Genomic DNA, 11,998 nt, shown 5'->3' with positions numbered 1-11,998 from the left:
GCTCAGGCAGCCCTGATTCAAATATTTTCTTTTGGCCTGGGCATCAGGGTAATTGTAATCGCAGGACCATGAGTTTATTCATCTTTGAGGCTTGTTTTATTTTTAAGGTTTCAGTAAGTTCCTGTGCCGAGTGAGATCGTTAAGGTTGTGTGTCAACTGGGCTAACATTCTCAGTGGTTTATCAATTATAATGTAGTCATCCTCCATTATGAGATATGATAAAATGTAATCACCTCCATGATGTGATCTGCTATGAGCAGCCAATTAATTGACAGGGAGTTTCCTCAAGAAAGTGCCCTGCTTCAAATATTTATGGGCTCCCTGGCAAAGATCTATGGCTTTCTGTTGAATCTGGATCCTGTATCTGGTTCATCATCCTCTCTGGTTCCTGGGCTTGAACCAGTGGCTGCCATCTTACCGGCTGATTGTGGATTTATCAGCCCCTGAAGGCAGTAGCCTGCTGTATTGCCTGCTGATCTTGGTTTCATCACCCCTTGTAGCTACATGAGTCAGGACAAGCCTCCATATGATGATGTTTGACCAATGGACATAGCACTTGCCAGCTTGTACAACTTCATGAGCCATTTCCTTGATATATTTTTTTTTCTCTCTCTCTCTTTCTGCAACCCTCCCCTCCCCACAGGCTTTATTGATTTTGCTTCTCTAGAGAACCTAGCCTAAGACACCAGTTTAGTTAATTCAGCTATGGGAATGATTTTCCAAACTCAATTATGTCTCTTTTACTAAAGCTGATGTTTCAAGTTTAAGACCAGACACAAATACAACAGAAGTGCCCAGGGCTGAAGGGTCAATCCCGCATTATTCAGCAAACTTCTGAAACAATTTGCTTCAATAATTGTAAATGGTTTCATCCTTGTCTTGTATGCAAGAGTGAATTTTAGCCAACTTTATTATTTTGTGGGAAAGCTTTAGGTATGGCTTCACGTAGCCTTTTGCTGACTGTTCAAACATCTTCAAGAAGGGTAACAGCTGTCTTATCCATACTCAAAGCCAAATTTTCTTTAGTATTTTTCCAATCAACATTTTCTAACCATAGCTAGGTTTCCCCTGGCCCAATTAGCATATGGAGCAGTTGGTATATGTCTGAAAGTCCAGGTTGAGAAGCATCAATAATAATTTTCAATTTTTCAGAAAATTTAAGTGTTCTCATGAACATTTGGAAAATCCTTTACAATTTTATATAGTTCAGTGAGGGTCCAAAGCACAATGGTTGTATCAGACTCAAAGAAGTTTCTCTGGCATCCTTGGGCTGATGTTTTCTTCTTCCCACTTCTTCCTTATGCCCATCTCTTCCCTTTGTTCCTCTTTCCCATACCATCCCACCTTCCTAGCGCTATCCCTGGGCAAATGCTGTCTTCTTGATTTCATATGCTTGATTATTCTAGTGAGTTCATAGCCTCCTGATATTACTGTTCACCTATAGTTTGGTTGCCAGTTGAGTCATGGGGGTTAAGTTCAGTTCTTAGCTTGAAGTGTGTTGAAGGGCCATAGTCTCAGGGGCTACACAAGTCTTCCTTCATCAGACAAATAAACCTATTTTTTTTTTTTTTTTTAATGATTTTGAGTTTTGTTCCACATTTTCCCCACTCTATCTGGGACCCTTCAGAGTGGTCAGCAGTGGTAGCCAGGCACCATCTAGTTCTGGTCTTAGGGTCATAGAGGCTGAAGTTCATGTGCTCCATTAGTCCTTTGAACTAATACTTTCCTTGTGTCTTTGATTTTCTTCCTTCTTCTTTGCTCTGGAAGGGGAGAGACCAATAGTTGCAGCTTAGATGGCTACTCACAAGCTTTTAAGACCCCAGGTACTACTCACAAAAACTGGATGTAGAACATTGTCTTTGTGGTCTATGTTATGCTAAATGACCTTAGTATCCCCCAAGACTATGGTTCTGAGCTTCCATACCTAGCGGCTCATTCCCTCAAGGTGTTTGGTTATGACTCAAGTGTTTTCATAACTTTGTCCCCTGTATGCCCTATTACATTTGTATATATATTTGCAATGCATGTAAATATATAGGTAGAGATAGCCTCTGTCAAACATTTGTGGGTGTAGTGCCATTCACATGGGCCAAATTTTAAAGGGCATTCTATGTAAAGATTTAGCTTCCTTTTCTTAGGATAGAATGTAAGTTCATGCAGAGTTTTAGTAGAGGAGTAAGAAGAAAGAAGGGGCTCTGGTAGCTTATGCCTGAGGCACTTGACTGTTAACCAGAAAGCTGGTGGTTCAAACCCACCAGCCACTCCTCGGAAAGAAAGTTGGGCAATCTTCTTCCTTAGTGGTACTGCCTCAGAAACCCAAGGAGGGGTCGCTATGAGTCAGTCCGGTCTGACTCAACAGCACATGACAACAACAAGAAGGAAAAGAAGGTTAAAGGGGAGTTGGAGCTGGTGGAGGGGCTGAGGGCACCTTGGCAGAACTTTGGCATTCTAATTCTTTAACTTCTTTGTTTAATTTAACAACTCTGTTTTCTAAGGAAACAACCTTGCTGTTCTGATACTGTTTTGAAGCTTCTGCATTATATTTTAAAAATTCATCCCATTGAGTCTGATTAATTTGGGAGCCTTTATTTTTCAGTTTACTGCTCAGAAAGGTTAATTTAGTGAGATCAGAAGATTCTGAGAGCAACTGCTGATTGTCTAAGTTGTCTTTAGCAAAGTCATGCCAATAATTAAAAAATGAACAAGCTGTGGGACCAAAATGTGTGTTCCTGTAGGAAGAAAGGAGCTCTGGTGACATAGTGCTTAAGGCATTTGACTGCTAACCAGGATACTGGTGGTTCAAACCCACCAGCCACTCCTCAGAAAGAAGACTGGGCAATCTACTTCTGTAGAGATACCGCCTCAGAAACCCAAGGAGTGGTTGCTATGAGTTGGAATTGACTGGAAGACAGTGAGTTTAGTTTTTTTTAGTTTGTAAGAAGGAGTCCCTGAAGGGAAATCCTTATTTTTGATTTGGCATTGCTCCTTTTCTTGCAAGAATTCAGCAAATTGCACTCAATAAGTCAGGAAAAAGAAAATGGTTGCAAAGAGTGTTACTTTTGTTTTCTCAGAGTCAGAGTAAGTAGGTACTCTGAGACGTCTTATAGTAACCCCCACAATGCCAAACTGTGCACAAAAAGACCAAGATCAAACAAACCTTAACCCAGACTTGCAAGCCAAAAACCTTGACCTGAATGTGCAAGTGGACAAATGTGAAAATAAAGACAGAATTCTCAGTAAAACACAAAAAACTCTATGTAAGGACGTAGCGCTCTCTCTGAGAAGAATTATTTGGGGCTGACTCCCAAGGAAATTCAGAGAGACAGGGAGCTCAAAGTGTTCTGCTGGTACTGAGCCTGAATTTCTCAGCTTTCAGTTTGTCATTGGTGACAATGTCCTTCAGATCTTATGATGTCTGACACCAACAAATGTGGCAGAGCTCAAAAACTAAGTTCTTAAAGTAAAAGCAAAGAGTTTTAGTGAGAGAAAGAAAAAAAACAATTCATGAATTAGGAAACACAGGATTGAAGGCTGTCCACACAGTGTTTCACAGGATAGAGTGTAAAAGGTTTTTATTCAGTAAAGAAAACAAGTGTACATGGTTACAATCATGGTGGCTTGGAATTACATATAACTGGTGGTGTAGTACCTAAGGCATTTGACTACTAGCCAGAAGGCTGGGGTTCAAATCCACCAGCCCCTCCTCAGAAGGAAGACTGGGCGATCAACTTCTGCAGAGATGCCACCTTGGACACCCAAGGAGGGGTCGCTATGAGTTGGATTCGACTTGATGGCCATGAGTTTATAATACAATAGCAAGGTAAAGTTCTACAAGATTGGTTGCTAGAGTTCCTGGAGCTAACCTAGCAATAAATCCTCTGCCACATATATGTTCTTCAGGCTGTGCAAACATTATCTCAAGAATCTCTGAATAAACATTCCCTGGAAAACATTTCTTCACAAAGTATGTCTTATTTATCTAGTGCTGCATAACAGAAATACCAGAAGTAGATCACTTTGACAAATAGAACTTTATTCTCTCACAGTTTACCCACTGCCATTGAGTCAATTCCAACTCATAGAGAGTCCCATTGGATTTCCCAGGTAGTGAATCTTTACGGAAGTAGATTGCCTGGTCTTTGGTCTGCAGAGTGGCTGGTAGGTTTGAACTGTCAACCTTCTGGTTAGCTGTCAAATGCTTTAGTCACTGTGCTACCACTAGAAGTCTGAGTTCAGAGCACTGGCTTTAGATCCAGGCTTTCTCTGCCAGTTCTGGAGGAAGGTCCTTGCCTCCTTTCAACATCTGTTGACCCAGCATTCCTTAGAGATCTTTATGAATCTTGGCAATAATCTTCCCCTGGGTCTAGAACATTCCCAGCATGGGGAACCTGGGTCCATAGGACACACTCTGCTCCCAGCCCTTCTTTCTTGGTTGTAGTAAGTCTCTTTCTCTTTGCTCTCTTCTCTCTCCTTTTATCTCTTATAAGATAAATGGTGATGCAAGCCACACTCCAGGGAAACACCTCTACATTGGATCAGGGCTATGATCTGATTAAGACTGTTACATCCTACACTAACCCCCTTAAAATTGATTGGCTGACCACATCAGATCACATCATGGGGAATTATTACATCATCACACAATTGCCAAACTATTGAGAATCATGGCCCAGCCTAGTTGACACATATTTTGAGGGAATGCAATTCAACCCATGGCATTTTTTTTTTTTTAATTTTATTGTGCTTTGGGTGAAAGTTTACAGAACAAATTCATCTTCCATATAGCAGTTCACATACACTTTGTCTCATGACATTGACTGTAATCTCCCACAATGCAACAGCTCTCCTCCCACTTCCTTCCTCCCCATAACCACCTCTTCCCTGTGTCCTTCCCTCCCGTGCACTCCTGCCCCCTGAGCTGTCTCCCTGTGGATACGCAACCTTTCTATTCTCCCATGATTGATCTCTTCAAGGAGTGTATGTAAATGTTCAGCTCATATACTTGTCCTTTGTTTGGCTGGAAGCCCCAGGAGTGGGCTCAGTTCCAGACTTGAAGTGCAGCTAGGGACCGTAGTCTCAGGGGTCCCACCAGGCTACACCAGACCAGCTATGATTTTGAGTTTTGTTCTATATTGTTCTCCCTCTCTATCCATATCCAGGATCTCCTACATAGGTCCCCCTCTGAGTGCCTGACAGTGGTAGTTGGGCACCATCTAGTTCTGGTCTCATAGTCATATAGGCTGAGGATTGCATGGCATACCAGTCCCTTGGACTAATTTTTTCCATGCTTCTTTGGTTTTCTTCATTCTTCTTGAGGAGAGGACCATCATTGCATCTAGCTGGCCGCTTGCAAGCTTTTAAGATCTCAGTCACTATTTGCCAAAGTAGGATGTGGAACATTTTGTGTAGTATGCTATGCCTATTGAAATTGATGTCCCCTGTGACCATGGTCCTGGGCCCACAAGTCCAATTACCTGTTCCATCTGTGTAGCTGGCTATGCCCAAGAAATGACTACAAACTTGTCCCTTGTCAGCTCTACTCTATATCTAGAAATTCTTATAGAACATACCAATACACTTGTAGAAACATTGTCTGCCAACCTTATACATGGTCATGGGCACACTGCCCCCTGCATAGACATTCCTAATAGTTCAGCCTGTCCATCCATCTATCCACCCGTATATCAATGTATGCCTTCACTGACAATGCAGTACTGTATGAGCAAAAGGGTTCATCTTTGTTGTCTGTACTTCCCATGTACCTCTCTGTGTCTTCCTCTTCTTCAATGCCACCATGTTGATCATTCACATTTGGTACATAGCCCTTCCCTTCACTCAAATCAATCCTTGTCTCTACCTGTCTAGCACTTGTGGTAACCAAAAAAGAAAATTTCCTTCCATATAGAACCTTTCCTTGCCTTTTTACAATAACAGACTAATACAATATTTGTCCTTTTATTATTGACTTATTTCACTCAGCATAAAGTCCTCCAAGTTCATCCGTGTTATGTGCTGTTTTGCACATTCTATGTTGTTCTTTAGGGTTGCGTAGTATTCCATGGTGTGTATGTACCATAGTTTGGTTATCCATTCTTCTGTTGATGGACACCTAAGTTGTTTCCACCTTTTTGCTATTGTATCATGCGATGAACATGGGTGTGCATATATCTGTTCTTGTCCTGGGTTTCACTTCTTTAGGATTTATATCTAGTAATGGAATTGCTTGGTCAAATGGTATTTCTAATTCCAACTTTTTAAGGAATCTCTATACTGCTTTCCACAGTGGTTGCATCATTTTACAGTCCCACCAACAGTGCATGAGCAGTGCTCTACATCCTTGCCAGCATTTGTTATTTTGTCTTGTTGAACTTTGCTTCTAGTGCTGGGGCAAGATGATATTTCATTGTTGTTTTGATTTGCATCTCTCTAATGGGTAATGATCGGGAACATTTCTTCATGCATTTGTTGGTTGCCTGAAATCTTCTTTGGTGAAGTGTCTATTCATGTCTTTCAACCCATGAAATTGTATTTTTGCCTTTTTCATTATTTGTTGAGAGTGGTTAAAGTTCCATTGCTGGTTAAAGTTTCTGCATTCTACTCTAAAAGTTACTTATCTATCAGAGCACAGTAGAAACTTACAGATATGACAAACTGCAGTCTTATGCTAAAAATAAAAAGAGAGTCTGACATTGGAAAAGAACATAGCTCTTCGCTAATAATCAGGTGCCTCAATTATTAATTTTAGGTTCTCTTCCTCAGTTAAATGAATAGATGACTAGATGCATCAGTTAGGATCATTGGGTTGTAAATAACAGAAACCAAGTTTAGCTAACATAAATAAAAGGAATTAATTAAGAGATATGTTAGTCAGGATTCTTAGTTGCAGACAACTGAGCCCACTCTAGCTAGTTCAGCAGGAAAGTATTTAGTAAGAATATTAGCTAGTTTAAAGAATTTCCTTGAACATTTACCTGAGGTAGATACACTCCTTGGAGAGAACAATCATGGGAGAAAGAAGGGCTGTTTATGCACAGGGAGACAGCTCAGGGGGCAGGAGTGCACGGAGGGATGGATACAGGGAAGAGGTAACTATTGGGAGAAAGTGGGAGGGGAGCTGTGCATTGTGGTAAATTGTAGTCAATGTCATGAGACAAAGTGTATGTGAACTGCTGTGTGAAAAGTGAATTTCCTCTGTAAATTTTCACCCAAATCACAATTAAAAAAAGAAAAAGAATGTCCTTGAAGGGCAGAAAACCAAACATCAGTGCCATACATCCAGGATTATAGCCAGAGAAATATCAAACTATGCAGAAAGACTATTCTTGTAAAATAGAACTTCTTGCTTACCATTTTGCATCTCTGACATGGAGGACTAGCAGTGAAACTTATTCCCAAGCTTTTTCAAAGAACTTATCTCCTGTGTGAAGCCACTACCTCATGTAGCTCACAGCTGTTTTCCAAATCTCTTGCAGGTACGTCTGCACAGTGACGTACCCACGTCGTATATGAGCCCTAGCTCCAAGGGAATCAAGCAAGTTTCCAGCTTCTACAGTAAAGAAGATGTGCCAGAAGGGTTAGAGGTGATATTGAGCCAGGAAACAGTTTCAGGAAGAGATAGGGCTACTTTGGAAGTCTCAATGGCAGAAACTGACTGACATTTTTCATAAGAACATCATTCTTCCCTTTATGATAAAGATTCAAAATCTTGAGGAAAGAAGTCCAGTTGGCAAAGCTAGGATCTCATATGACCATTTCTTAGGTAGGAGAGGGTTGGACGAACCTCACTAAAATGACATACAATGGAGAAGTAATTACTCGAAAAGAAATGGGATACTTTAACCAAAATAGAGGGACATGAACTCAGAGGCAAAATCTCACAAATGCCCATTACAGAGTTTGAAAAATAAAAAAATTGATAGTTTGAGGATCCAAACCACATTTTCACACATTCTGCCTGAGAGCTGATATCGCCACTGTTTCTAGCTAGTTTGTTTCTAGCAGTTAGAGTCAAGGGCCTAGACAGGTCATTTCATGGGCTAGGTATATTGTGGTATAATTTACATACAGTAAACTCATTCTTTTTAGGTCTATAGCACAATGAAGATATGGAATATTTTCATCATTCCAAAAAGTCCTTTGTGCCCCTTCGTGGTCAGTTCTCTCCCTTCATTCCCAGCTCCACACCCAAACCAAAAAACCCAAACTCGCTGCCATCGAGTCAGATCCAACTCATAGTGACCCTTCCTTGGGTTTCCAAGACAGCATCCCTACAGAAGTAGAGAGCCCAATTTTCTTTCCGAGGAGTGGCTGGTGGGTTTGATCCTCTAGCCTTCTGGTTAGCAGTCAAATGCCTTATTCACTATAGCACCAGAGCTTCACTCAGACCCTGCCAATTACTCACCTGACTTCTGTTCCTTTAGTTTTGCCTTTTCCAGAATGTCATATAAGTGGAACCCTATAATATGTGGCATTTAAGTCTGACTTCTTTCTCTTAGCTAAGAGATCATTTTGTCGAATGGTTTTCATTCTCTTCTCTTCTACTAGGGAGATTCTCCCCTCCCCCAAACAACCTCTTATGCAGAAATCTAATATTTGAGATACATAAAAATGGATTGTTTTATGAAATCAGAATGAGGAGCTCAAGTCCAGTGTTCCTTCTGATAAAGCACACGGTGGTTTACTGCTCGAATTTTATTTATCCCATGTATCCCACAGTCACAATCTTTTCAGACTCACTGTGCTTTTTCAAAGTAGATTTCTTATTGTGGAAATTATCATAGATCACTTTCTCTAAGGCATGGACTAGGACAACTATCAGGAATGCTAAAAGTTTTCTTCTTCTGTAATTTGTGTTGACATTATGGATTCTTATTCTTATTTACTTAGTTGATTTTCTTGCTAAAAATGTTCATTTTAGGTCCACTAGGTGTCAGTTGTCATCTCTTAAATCTTATTTAAAGTGCTTCATTTAAACACCACTGTTAACTGTTAAAATGATGAGTGCTCAGATACCACTGCATCTGAATAAATCTGAAGGGAAGTGTCTGTGGGATGTGTCTCCTGGACCTGTGCTGTCCAACATGGTAGTCATTAGCTGCATCTGCTACACTTGATGAGCACTTGAATTGTGCCTCGTCCAATGTACTGTTGGTGCAAAGTATATATCTGATCTTTTAAATATATATATATGTATATATATATATATATATATATATATATATATATGTATATTTGCAGTGTTTCTTCCCCTCCTCTCCCACCCCGGTACATACCTGATTTTGAAGACCTCATACAGAAAAGAAGAATGCAAAAATATCTCTTTAATATATTTTTTATTGCATTGTGAAATGATAATATCTTGGAGATATTAATATATTATTAAAATATATAATAAAACAAGGGGAGTCCAGGTGGCACAAGCAGTTTGTGATTGGCTGAAAGGTTGGAGGTTTGATCCCATCCTGCGGCTCTGTGTATCTGCTTCCTTAGTGATTACAGCCAAGAAAACCCTCTGGAGTAATTCTATTCTGTAGCACTTGAGGTCACCAGGAGTTAGGGCAGCTAACAACAGCAACACAATGAAACACATTAAAGTGTATTACCATTAAAATAAATAATACTGTTATTTACTATTTGAAGCTGACTATAAGGAAATTAAAATGACATAGGTGGCTCGTATTTGTGGTTCTAGTAGATCAGCACTGATTTAGACAGATGACTGATGACTCTGCACCTGTGTGCATTGACTAACTATTCTCAAGAAAGACTCAAAAGCTACACTTCTCCAATTTGTAGCTCAGAGAACACGAGAGACATAGGCTACTTCCATTTTTCTGAGCTTCCTAGTAAATTTTGAGAAAACAGGAAATGCAAAAGCACAGTGCTATAAATTGATTTATATTTTTATATTGCAAAAGTTTACATTTAAATCAACACTTTTAACATAAAAATACATTGTGATATAATATTCTGTTCGAGATAATTTGGAATTTATAAAAAAGAAAACATTATAGGTGAAGTGGTCCAGTAAAAACCAGCTGCCGTTCTTACTGGACTTCTGGTGGCATCATGTGTGTCAGAGTGGAACTGTGCTCCTTAGAGTTTTTAATGGCTGATTTTTCAGAAGGAGACCTCAAGGCCTTTCTTCTGAGACTCCTCTGGGTAGACTCTAACCTCCAACCTTTTGGTTAACAGCCGAACATTTAACTGTTTGCATTACTCACCTATTAACCAAACCAAACCCACTGCTATTGAGTTGAGTCTGACTCATAGTGACCCTCACTGGGTTTCCAAGGCCGTAAATCTTTACAGATAGATTGCATCATCTTCCTCCTGCAGAGCAGCTGATGGGTTTGAACTGCCGACCTTCTGGTTAGCAGCCAAATGCCTTACCCAGTACAGCACCAGAACTCCTTATTCACCCATTAGGAACTCTTAATAGCTCAAAATTATGAAGTTAGTAAAGAACCTTCCTTCCATCTGTTGTTTTATCTCAGCAAATTGTATATATAACTGCATTTGATGATGACTTCAAGAATTTTCATTGTAGACACTTTGTGAATGGGGCCCTGAACCCAATGAGCCACTCCCAGCCCTACTTTCACCCCAATGGTGACAGGAATAGTACTTCTCACGCATCTGCTACTTAGTACTTGTGTGTGCTAGGTTCTCTGCTGCACAATTTACAGACATTGCCTGGAAGGCTTACAACAACCTGCACAAAAGATAACTTTGTTCTTAGAGAATGAAAGGGTGACACTAATTCTACACTAACTCCTCTCAGGCCCTAAGTCCTTCAAGCATGTGTGTGTGTGTGTGTGTGTGTGTGTGGAGGGGTGATGATAGTTTAGAGCAGAAAGGATTATAAAGGAAGAGAGTCACAAGAAACAAATCCCCCATTGCTTTTCTAGATGAGGTAAACTTTCTCACCTATGTGGCATCCAGACTTACCCTCAAAGCATTCTCAGAAACTGATTGTTCCCTTCTGTGTATGCTAGACTGCTCCACATTGGAGGCATTTTCAAAACTTATTATCTGGAGGGGCGGGAAGAAAGCTATAGCCCATGCCTTCCATTAATGTGCCTCCTCCTAGCTACAAATTACTCACTTCAAACCCTGAATTAGGCGGATGCAGCTTTGCCAACGGGGCTCTCAGGTTCTTATTCTCTTCCATGTATATGCCCTTTATTCCTGTAAAGTCAGGTTTTGTTTTGTGACTATGTAAATGAGAGCCAAGGGAGTTTCTTTTTTCTCTGTGGCTGGAACCACGGTGAGATATTCTCCACAATCCAGCACTTTATACACTTCTGCACTGTGTGGGCAGAAAACAAGGCCAAGGGAGCTCTTGAATGCACTTTTCACCTGGTTTAAAACAAGGAGCTTTGATTTTTACCTCTTCCTCTTAATCATCATGGGGCTTGAAGTGAAAACAGTATTCATAGTGATTTTTTTTTTTTCCTTTTTAAACCTCACGTTTGAGTAATAGGATGCTTGGATTTTAACACTTAGATTATTGATGAAATGATCCTCTAGGACTTCTGGAATATGGTAGAATGCTGGATAGTCTTTCAGTTTACAAGGGTTTTCTGTCCCTTTTAAATGCATCTCTGTATGCTGGTTAATGATAAAAGCTAACAAGCTTTTTATTCACAAAACTAGAACTGGTTGGAAAAGGCTTCTACTCTTTTATATATTAAATAAACTAACATTTATTGATCCTCTACTATGTGCTTGCTTGGAGCTAGAATTCCAAAGACAAAACAAAGTCCTTGCTCTCAAACAGCTCAAAGTCAAGGGTTAGAAGTGAGCAAGTGGACAGATACAATAGAGTTATACAATGAGATGCATCTTGAAGGAAAGGTAGCCAGGTGAAAAAAGTGAGGATAAGTATTTTAAGCAGGCAGAGTAGGACTTGTAAGGCAAAAATGAGTAAGAGTATGGCTCTTTTGGAAAACTGTACATGACTATATATATATATATATATATATATATATATATA

This window comes from Orycteropus afer, unplaced genomic scaffold, assembly GCF_000298275.1.
Source record: "Orycteropus afer afer isolate SDZICR_OR568_19922 unplaced genomic scaffold, OryAfe1.0 scaffold00016, whole genome shotgun sequence".
Classification (NCBI taxonomy): Eukaryota; Metazoa; Chordata; class Mammalia; order Tubulidentata; family Orycteropodidae; genus Orycteropus; species Orycteropus afer.
Note: the sequence above shows the minus strand (reverse complement) of the source record.